We start from the raw sequence: 10,711 nt of genomic DNA on the forward strand, positions 1-10,711 counted from the left end.
CTGGTCACTAATGAAGATGCATCTGCAACGTAATGTGTGGTTCACACGCAGGGCATCACTGCTCTGACAGAGAGCATGCAGACTGCTCTGTGGAATAAGGAAATGTTGGATGCAAATTAAATTTTTATGAATCAAATATTGCTCTCCTCTTGCTTCACATGATTGTTTAGGAATCCTACTTTCTAGCAGGCAGGGCCTGAGTGGAGGGTGTCCCCCATGTTCCACTTCTCCTCATTGTGACTGATGACCATAAGGAAAAACATGAGCAAGGGGACAGCACCTTTGTCAAGTTTGATAGAGTAATTAAAGCAGTATGGCATTGGCATAAAAAGAGACACAAGGATCAGTGGAACAGAAGAGAGTCCATAAATAAACTTACACATATACGGTCAATTCATTTATGACAAAGGAGGCAAGAATATACAATGGGAAAAGAACAGTCTCTTCAATAATTGATCTTGGGAGATCTGGACAGCTACATGCAAAAGAATGAAACGGGAACACTATCTTACACCATATACAAAAATTAACTCAAATGTAGCAAAGATTTGTATGTAAGACTTGAAACCATAAAACTACAAAACAAAGCAAAACAAAACAAAACCCCAAAACATAGGTGGTAACCTCCTCATTGGTCTTAGTAGTACTTCTGATTTTTGTTTTTTGGCTTTTGTTTTTGTGTTTGTTTTTGTTTTGGATCTGACTCCAAAGGTAAGGGAAACAGAAGCAAAAATCAATAAAAAAGTGGGAGTACCTCAAACTAAAAAGTTTCTGCACAGTGAAGGAAATCATCAACAAAATGAAAAGGCGACCTACTAAATGGGAGAAGATATTGTCAAATTATATCTCTGAGAAGGGGTTAACCCAAAATATATTTTAAAAACTCATACAATTCAGTAACAAAAAATATGACGATTCTATTTAAAAATAGGCACTGGATCTGAATGGACATTTCCCCAAAAAAGACAAACAAAGGGCTGAAGGGCACATGAAAAGATACTCAACATCACTAATTTTTAGGGAAACGTAAAATAAAAACCACAATGAGATATCATTTTACACATCTAAGAATAGCTATTTATCAAAAATAACAAGGGCTGGTAGGCATATGGAGAAAAGGAACCCTTGTGCACTGTTGGTGGGAATGCAAACAGTGGAGCCACTGTGGAAAACAGTATGGTGGTTCCTCAAAAAATTAAAATAGAACTACCCTCTCATCCAGCAATTCCCACTGGGTATGTATCCAAAGAAAATAAAACACTAATTCGAAAAGATACATGCAGATATATGCACCTTTATGCTCATTGCAGCATTATTAATAATAGCCAAGATATAGAAACAATCCATGTCCATCCTTGGGTGAATAAATATTTCTTGAATAATTATGCAATGCCAGGTACTGGTATATAACTGTCATCTTTGACTAGTGTTCTTTAGGTGACTTGAAAAAAAAAAAAAGCTTTATTTATGTATTTGAGAGACAGAGAGAGTGCACACAAGCAGGGGGAAGGGGCAGAAGGAGAGGGAGAAACAAATTCCCCAGTGAGCAGGAAGCCCAGTGCAGGACTCTATCCCAGAACCCTGGGATCATGACCTGAGCCAAAGGCAGAAGCTTAACTGACTGAACCATCCAGGCTTCCCTTTAGGTGACTCTTAGTGTCTCGTGCCCTATCTCATGTAAGTCTCACAATAATTCTGACTCTTATCCCCACTTTAGAGTTGAGGAAACAGATATAAAGATGTTAAGTTCACATAGCTAGTAGCTGAGGAGCTGGGATTCAAACTCAGACACAGCAGACCCTGAGCCACCTTCTCTGCCTAAACTCTAAACTCCCTTCCAAGGGGAGGAACTAAAATTCAGACCTGAGCCTTATGATTCTGAAGCTATGTTTTTGCTACTATGTCACATTGTGACAAAATTCATAAATGGTATTATACACTTTGATCTGTTTCTACTAAATATAAAGTTGTGACTGCATTCGCAAGTGCTCAGAACATACTTAAAATGATGGCCACCATTTTTTTAAAAGATTTATTTATTTGAGAGAGAATTAGTGGAAAGGGCAGAGGGAGAGAAAATCTCAAGCCAATTCCATGCTGAGCTCAGGGTCTGATGCCAGGATGGATCTCAGAACCCTGAGATCAAGACCTGAGACTAAACCAAGGGTTAGACGCCTAAACCACTGCCTGACTGAGCCAGCCAGGTGCCCCACAGCCATCATGTTCACAACTGAAGTCATCTATCCGGTCCAAGGTCCATCACAAATAAGAATTCTGATGCCATGTTGTTTATGCCTCTTTGTTCCACTCACTCCGGAGGCATACTGGATAAAAATGAAGGCAGAATTCTGGGAGAAAAGCCCAATACACATGAGCTGAGGATGCGTACCAAAACTTTAACCTACAGGGGACACTGGCTTGCCAGACAGAATACAGTATCATTTAAGAGCAAGGCATGAGATACAGGGTGGCTTCTCAGACTCAGGCTGTATGCACTTGTCCTTGCCTCAGACAAATCTTGCTCCCATGAGGCATCCAGCTGCCTTTGTGGTTCTGGTTTTGGTGTCTGCACATATTCCTCTCAAAATGAGCATCTTTGTAACAAACCCCAAAATGAGTATCATTTCAAATGCTAATATGTGAGGTGAACAAAATAAAAGAGATGAAAAAAATCATCTGAATATATTTATTTGTGATGATACATGAAGTCTGGTGTTTCAGGGAAACCATTTTCTAAAATGAAAGCTACCCATCATAATGTGAGTTGTCGGACAGCTAACTCAAAAGCAGAAGAAGCATGGGATTTTTCTGCATATTAAATGCACAATCAAAGAGCCATCTGCCCCAGATGATAGTGATGGAAATTGACAGACAATTCCATTAAGTATAATCTTCAAATTGAGACTTTCAGGAACAGCATGCAAGAAAAGGGTATGTTAAAGATTTATTATGCTTATGAACTATATTTTTGCACAATTATTCAAAACAGACTGCCAGGGTAAATTATTTCATAAAACGTACTTGAAATAAGTGTGTACTTTTAGGTATTTAAAGTGTATGTATTTATTAAAGAGCTCTTAACATCCTGCTATTTTATTTGGCATGTGATTTTTGTTTTTAAACGTCTGTTAAGTATTTCTTTGTTTAGGGATATTTTTCAAGCATTTCAATAGGAAATGGAAAACATAATATGGCTGCTAATTTAGTAAAATTACATCTGGAGGAGGGTTGAACTCTAGGTGTGTGCCCTATCTATTTTATAAACGGCACTATATCAAACAGTGGAGGAGGAGGAGGTTGGTATATTTTAAATATGATGGGAAATAAGTAAGACAGGCACTAATATCTTTATATATTATTTATAATGCCCTAATCTCATGCTTTCAGGAACTTCTAGCCACACTCCTGTGCCATAATTCAAACTAAACTTCATTCACTTTCATATCAGCTTCCCCAGTGATCGTTTCTCATTCCTTTGTGTCTCCAGGCAGATTCTGACACCTCCCATTACCTCCTCCATTCCATCACTTTGATCTTGTAGGACTTGAGGGTAATGGAGCCTATTTCTCCTTCCTCTGAAGAGCCAGCTCTGAAATATTTGGATTTGATATATACAATTATACTCTCGAATCCAGTCCATTGTGTGCTGAGAGGAGGTCCCTTTTCTTGGGGGGTGGGGAGGGTAGGACCAGTGCCATGGAAAGAGAAGGGCTATATGCTGTCTCTGCTCTCATGGCCAAGCAATACTTGAGAGACTCTTGTAACTGTCCCCATCCCCACCTCCTGCATTCTTGAGGAAAGGAGCCACAGTTCTCATGAATGTACCCTCTGGTAAACCCTTTGAAGGCTTACCACTAGCTGTAAAATAAATGCTCTTAGAATCAAGTATCAGCTTAACTAAGAGAGAATGAAGAGGAAAAGTGAATTAAGGGTTGTTGTACCACCAGAAACAGACATGAAGAATGAGCCAGATTATTAATATTTTTTGTTTAATATTTAACAAACCACAGCTCTCCACTTGCCAAAACAACTCCCTGGGTATAAATCTGGCCCAGATGGAATGAGAGGTTTCTTTTCCCTACTGCAAAATCTGATTTTTATTGTTCTCTTTGCAGTCCTAGAAATTGTCATACTCTCGAAATTTACTCTCTTCATCCCAGTATACCAAAACTCAACCTGTCCTTCACTTTGTCCTTGAGTTAAATACATTCCCAGTCATTTAAATAGTTCGGAGCATTTCCCACAGAGCTAGCAACTCTCCTGCAGTTTTTTCCTTCTCTGTCTCATGGTGACTTCAGACACAAGGAAAGAACAGGGGCTTGTGAACAAATCAGAAAGTTAGAGCTGGGAGAAGCTTTGTAGAAATCAGCCAGGGAAAATGAAGCCCAAAGGGAAAGAAATTGAGCCAGGGTCACATGGCCAGCATGACATGGGACAGACATGCCAACATGGGTGGGGCTGCATTAACTCTGGGATCTGGCTACCAGAGTTCCAAGGCCTGGTTTTACCATTTGTTAGCTGAGTGTCTTCTTAGAGTCTCAGTTTCCTCCATTCATCAATGGGAGATAGTAACTGGTATGTACCTGCTGTGAGAGTTTCGTGATATAACATAGGAAGAAACCAATGAGTGTCAATGATTATTATTGAATATAGAATGACTACCCATTTCATTAAAAAAACAAAAAACAAAAAACAAAAAACCTCTTTACCCAAATGTTACTTCTACAGAACTCAATTTTTCTTTTTACTACCATGGGCTTTAACATATTCACTTACTATTCTGCTTATAAAATTTGAGAATAAATGCTAGAGCAGCAATCTGCCATTCCTTTTGCCCCAGGTATTCCCAAAGATATTAAATTAAAGTTTTCTCTTGACCTTGGTGACTTGACAAACATGAAAAAAATATGGGATAAGGTCAAGGAAGAAAAGGAAAGGGGAATGAACTTCATAGAAGGGCAGAGCAGAAAGACAAACAAGGTTCCATGGGAACAGACAGAATTCCTTTCTGACTAGAACTTAAGAAATCATCTAATCCAACTGCTCACATTACATTTGGGGAAACTGAGGCACAGAGAGAGGTTAGGTCTCCATGGGGCAGAGGTAGAATAAGAACCTAAGATCTAGTTTTCCAAATGCCCTTCCCTCCACCTAGAATGCTTTTCATCCTGCACCACTCTCCCCATACCACCTTTTTGCCTTTTTAATGTCTATTAATTTTAAAATCCCAGCACAAACTTCCCTTCTGGAAGAGTTCTCTGACCGTCGCCCACCACTTGATCCTGCTATGCACTCTCATAGCACCTGCCAGCATGTTTCTTCCCCATTTTCCCATTCTCTACCCACCACGCAGGTCTGGTAATCTGCACTCTGCAAACACACAAGTCCATTAGGGTGCAAGAAACATAGAGCATGTGCTCCACGTAGGATGCTTTTTACTACAGCAAAGAAACATCTCCATAAAATTCATTCACAAATCAACAGACAGAAATAGTTTCCATTGATGCATCTTTCAATAGAAAAGTGAACGTAGGATTCATTAAAAGAGACTGTTAATTGTGATGTTCCCTCCTGAGAGTCAATGTGGTTCTTTCTCTCTACCCAGTTCCTCCTTTCAAGGCAAGCAGTGCTAAAGAGAACAAGAACTAATGAGCAAATTCCATCAATTGTTCTAGTGCTTTATTTTTTTCCCTAACACTTGCTCTTATCACCCCAGACATACTTTATGTGAAACAAATTGATTAAAACATAAAACGAGGATTCACTTTCTGTTAGGCTCTGCTATGTGTAGTTATTGGGATGTAAAAAGATCCAAGTGGCTTAACTAAATCCAAAAAAATCCATTTCCTACTCTCTTATCTTCAGCTGTAAAGTTTAAGCTCCTTGCTGAGAAGGGCAGAGGAAGAGAACTGACATTTATTGAGTACCTACTACATTCCAAGCACTAGGTGAGACAGTGTTCATCATGATTAACAAGCATGAATGATTATTCAACAAATATTGAGTCTAGGCACTGTCCTAGGAACTGGGAATTCAGCAATGAAGAAAACCAAAGTCCCTTCCACTTCTGAGATTCCAGTCTAGTGAGAGGAGACAGACAGTAAGCAAAGGAAAAGACCACATGATGTCAGATAGAAATTATTTCTATGTAGAGAAATAAAGCAGATTGGAGACATAAGAGTAATGGGAGATATTTTTAGTTGAGTGGTGAGGATAGGCTTTCTGAGGAGGAAGCCCTAAAAGAGAGAATGAGTGATGTGTGTGCCAAAGCTCATGACTACTGGGACAAAGAGCATTCTAGTTAGAGGAAGGAGCAAGCACAGCAGTCCTGAGGTGATGATATGTTTGAGTAGCTGGAGGAAGAGAAAAGTGGGCCAACATATGGAGGAGTCCAAGAAATGAGACAATAAGGATCAGGAGATGTGGACAGAGGCCAAATCATGTGGCCACGCTAAGGACTTTGAACTCTATCACAAACTTCACAACATGTTGGAGGGTTCTGAGTGAGGGTATGCCATGATCTGATTTACTTTTTACGTGGTTGTGTGTCATTTAATCCTCAAAATAACCTTAAGAAAGAAGTAGCATTAACTTTAGTTTATAGAGGTAAGGTTGGGGAATGAGGAGATTAAATATCTTGCCCAAGTTGGTGCTGCTTGTAAATGGTAGATTTGCCATTCCAACTCAGGGTTCCCAAGCTAAGGCTTCTCACACCTTCCCATGCCACCTGTGTCCTGTGTGATTTTGAAACATGGTCACAGCAGCCAGTATGCAGCCACCACCTGGTGGGTATTCCCTAAATGAATGTAGGAGACTCAAACTGCCAAATTCCTGGGACAGCTGGGTGTTTAGGTCATTGAAGAGGTGGATACGGAGAATAAAGGGATTTTTACAATCAAAAAAGAGAATGAAAAAATTAAGATATTTTGATCTGTGCTCTATCTCAGGTCCTATTGGTCCATGGAAAACCATGATTTTTTTTTTCAGTGCTTCAATGTTTTACTTCATTTGGTATTTAAAATTCTGTCTTCTACATACAGTGCTGTGCATGCACACACACACATCAACTGTAAAAAGGATGATCTCTTGCTGTTCTGTCCAAGTGTCTATGGAAATGACATCCATTACGATCTGAGTTTGCTCCTAATGGCTATCATGTCAAGATGAGAAAACCATGACTGGATGGTGTGCCCTTTCTCTTTTTTACACCCATATAACCCACCATAGAGTGGTTCCTTTTCCATCTTTTTCCCAGGGTACCTGAAAGAGAAAAGACCATTTTCAGGTGAGAACACTTTATGTACCTCGCCTCTGACTCAAACCCACCTTGTACATCTGAAGGCTAATCCCTCCTAGTTGTTCATGCAATGAAAGACTAATAAGGAAAGGGACACGTAGGGTTAGGAACTGTCTTTGGTGCTGGAGTGCTAGTGCGCTTGTCTAGGGCATAAGGCCAAATACATTCTCACACAAATATTAAATGGAAATGTGGAAAGGCACCGAAGGAAACAAACCAGAAATTCTAAGAGCTTTCAGGAGGGCCCTCAACTATTCTGGGGTGGAGGCACAGAGGGTTCTCTGATGAGTGACTCACAGAGGATGGGTAGGCATTAAGAAGATGAAGAGGAGAAAGGAGGAGCAGTCAAGGCTAGGAGCTTTCTTGGTGCTCTGAAAAGGACAGAATCAAGGGATTCTTGAGGACGTGAAGGGGCTATTGTGACTGGGGCCCAGAGAGAGCAAAAGAAGACTTTAGGAAGGAGGCAGAGACTTACAGGATCTGATCTCTGCATTGCTTTTGCCCTTAATACTCACCATACTGATTGTTGATGTAGCCTCCAAGTGAGACAGCACAATAAACAAGCAAAAACAAGCTAAGGAAATCCTCAAAGCTCCTGGAGTGTCTAGACATAGTGGTTCTTTAATCCTGTAGGAGACAGGGGGTGGAGAGGAATTTGCAAAGAAAGCCATTAACATCACCTCCCCAGGGAGAGAAACTCCAGGTGAGGCTCTCTGGGAACCTGGCCGTAGTGAATAGTCGTTTACTTCCTGGGGCTTCTGTATGAAATGAGAAGCAGTCATTAGCACAGCAAGCAGCCCTCATCCTTCCTTCTCCATAATAACTCTATCACCAGAGGGCGGAAAATTACCCTGACGTCTCTATATCTCTAAATTGCACTTTGGAGACAGACTGCGTAAGGCAAACAGACCCCGAGTGAAAACATCTTGGCTAGACTTCCAAGCCAAGGACCAAGCCAAGGACTAATAAATAACCCTGAAATATACAATCTGACTGCAGCTTTGCTCTGTAGCTCATGGCTTCTGCCCTAGGGAGGACCATGAATTGCAGGGTCTGACATAAGGGTCAGAAAAGTGGTGTCTGCCTGGTGGGTTGAGGACCCGCAAATTAACCCCATGGTGGTGCTTTCAGAGCAAGTTGGCCAGCTTAGGCAAAGACTAACCTCAACTAGAGAAGCAGGCTTGGAGGCAAGGCCTCCTGGGCATGAAAGGATCAACTCCAGACCACAAAGTACAGGGATGAGACACCCTACTTGAATGAGGGAGCTCTATGAATCACAGAATGGAAGATTTTTAGCAGTGATTGAAAATGCTCATTAGGGGAGAGCCTGTGTAGCATTAAGTGAGCCCAATTGAAAGGTGCAAAATTTTCATAGTCTGTGTTTTTCTTTCTCAGTCAAAAACACTCTCAATTTGCCAAAGCACTTTTGCAATCATTTGTAAATTGGTCTGCCAGGGTCTCCATGAGAATGTTAAATGACAAGAAAAGAATCAATATCTCATCGCTGACTCGGGGGTAGGCATCCGTGTGAAAAACAAGATTCAAAGCACCATAGAACGATGAAAAGATGTCAGTCTCCTGGGATGAAAAATAGTTAAGCAAAAGGTGCCAAATGCCAAGCTAGAGAGAATGATCTAAATAACGAATGCAAGTAAATCTAACATAAGGCATCTATAAATGTTGAAGCTTTTTTTTTTTTAATTTGATTTTGTCAGGGACTACTGAGAAGAATTACATCAAATAAGATTATCAAGAATAAATTGACTCGCACTGAAGCAATGGCTGCAAAAATTGTGATGTGAATTATAGAGAAAATAAATGAACAACTTTGGAAATAGGGAATTTACAGAGTTTAGCACACAGTCTGCATCCTGGAAGAGGCACTGCTTTAGGGGTGGAGGACTGCTATTTGGGAGTCAATAATCATTAGCGTTTGTCAGGTGTTAACTGCATACATACAGGTACCACTGTGAGGGTTTTGTTTTTGTTTTTGTTTTTGAACATTCAACAAGCCCTATGAAGGATACAGATCATTGTCCCTGTTTTGTAGTGAGGAAACTGTGGCACAGACAGGTCAACTATCTTATCCAAGGTCGCACAGCAAATCAGAGCTGAGATTCCTAGTCTCAGTCCCAGAGCTGTTACTATTTGAGTCTACTTTTCATAATTTCCTATCCATTTGTCTCAGAAGAAAGGGAATATTGCAAGGACTAGCTGATATTCCCACAAGAACTAGGAAGGAATAGTTAGATAGCTTTAACCAAACAAACTCTTTTTTGGGGGAGAAAATGAAATGCCATTGGAAAGAGAGAAGACAGGCATTGTTTTGGGCATGGCCATCACCAAGGCTGCAATTTTTCCCCTCAATGCCATTGCAGAAGCTTCAGCTTCTGCCTGCAATTTCAAAGAGAATCCTGGGTTTTTCTCTAAATACAGTTATATTTAGCAACATAAATATAAATTGGAAAGCAAGAGACAGAAGTATTACTTATACATGTTTTCCCAAGCGCCTATAGGAAAAGGAAATTCAGCAAAGTAATCATTTGAAATATTTTTAAGTAATGGCACAACAAGGCAAAAAGCCAAAACATCCTCTTCTTTTTCAAGATATTCTGACTCCTTTTGCATTCCTACTTCTTGGAATAACAAACCATTGTCTCTTTTTATTTCTTTTCTATTTTAGAAAAGCTGCACAAATGCCTTTCTAGTTCATGTCACCCTCTTCTCAGCAAATTATCAGTGTCTCCTGAAATATTTCTTCAAACATTGCAAGGCTGGTAATCAGATCCCTCAAGAATAAACAGAACTTTTTTTTTTCTTTCTTTTTCACTTGTGGTTTTATACCACCAATGTCTTCTTTTTCCTCCAAACAAATATATGAATAAAATTCTCCTCCCGGTAACACATCACCATTTTCATGTTTTACTTTAGAGGGAAGTTCTGAAGTGATTGCTGACAGAGTGCAGGCCAACAGTTTCCACCAGTAGATGCCAATGATCCTATTTTCTATGTACTTAGTAGCCACAGTCCTTTTTGTTTTGGTTTGGTTTGGTTTGGGTTGTTTTTTTTTTATGGTTCTTTTGTTATGCAGACCTGCTTAGAAGTGAAGGAGGGCATTAAGTCAATTAATTGTGTTTGGATGCAGTGGGTTTTATATTCTGTGAGCCCTTAGAGGATTGCAAGTTGGCTGGGAGAAAGGGGTCTCAGAGAGGGGGAAAGAAGATTAGGTGATTTTCCGGGGAAGTCACTGAAAGGGCGCCCACTACCCAAGTAGCCCAGGTATGAATTGAATGATGACAGGAAGAAGGCAGGCCTGCCAGACTGAGCAGCCCTGGCTCAGTGGGGTTTTGCTTCCAGCCAGCAACTCAGTGCTTCCTTCCTGAGGTACACGCTCTCCTCTCCGTCTTTCTTTCT

This window comes from Lontra canadensis, unplaced genomic scaffold, assembly GCF_010015895.1.
Source record: "Lontra canadensis isolate GAN:19392208 unplaced genomic scaffold, GSC_riverotter_1.0 scaffold8, whole genome shotgun sequence".
Classification (NCBI taxonomy): domain Eukaryota; kingdom Metazoa; phylum Chordata; class Mammalia; order Carnivora; family Mustelidae; genus Lontra; species Lontra canadensis.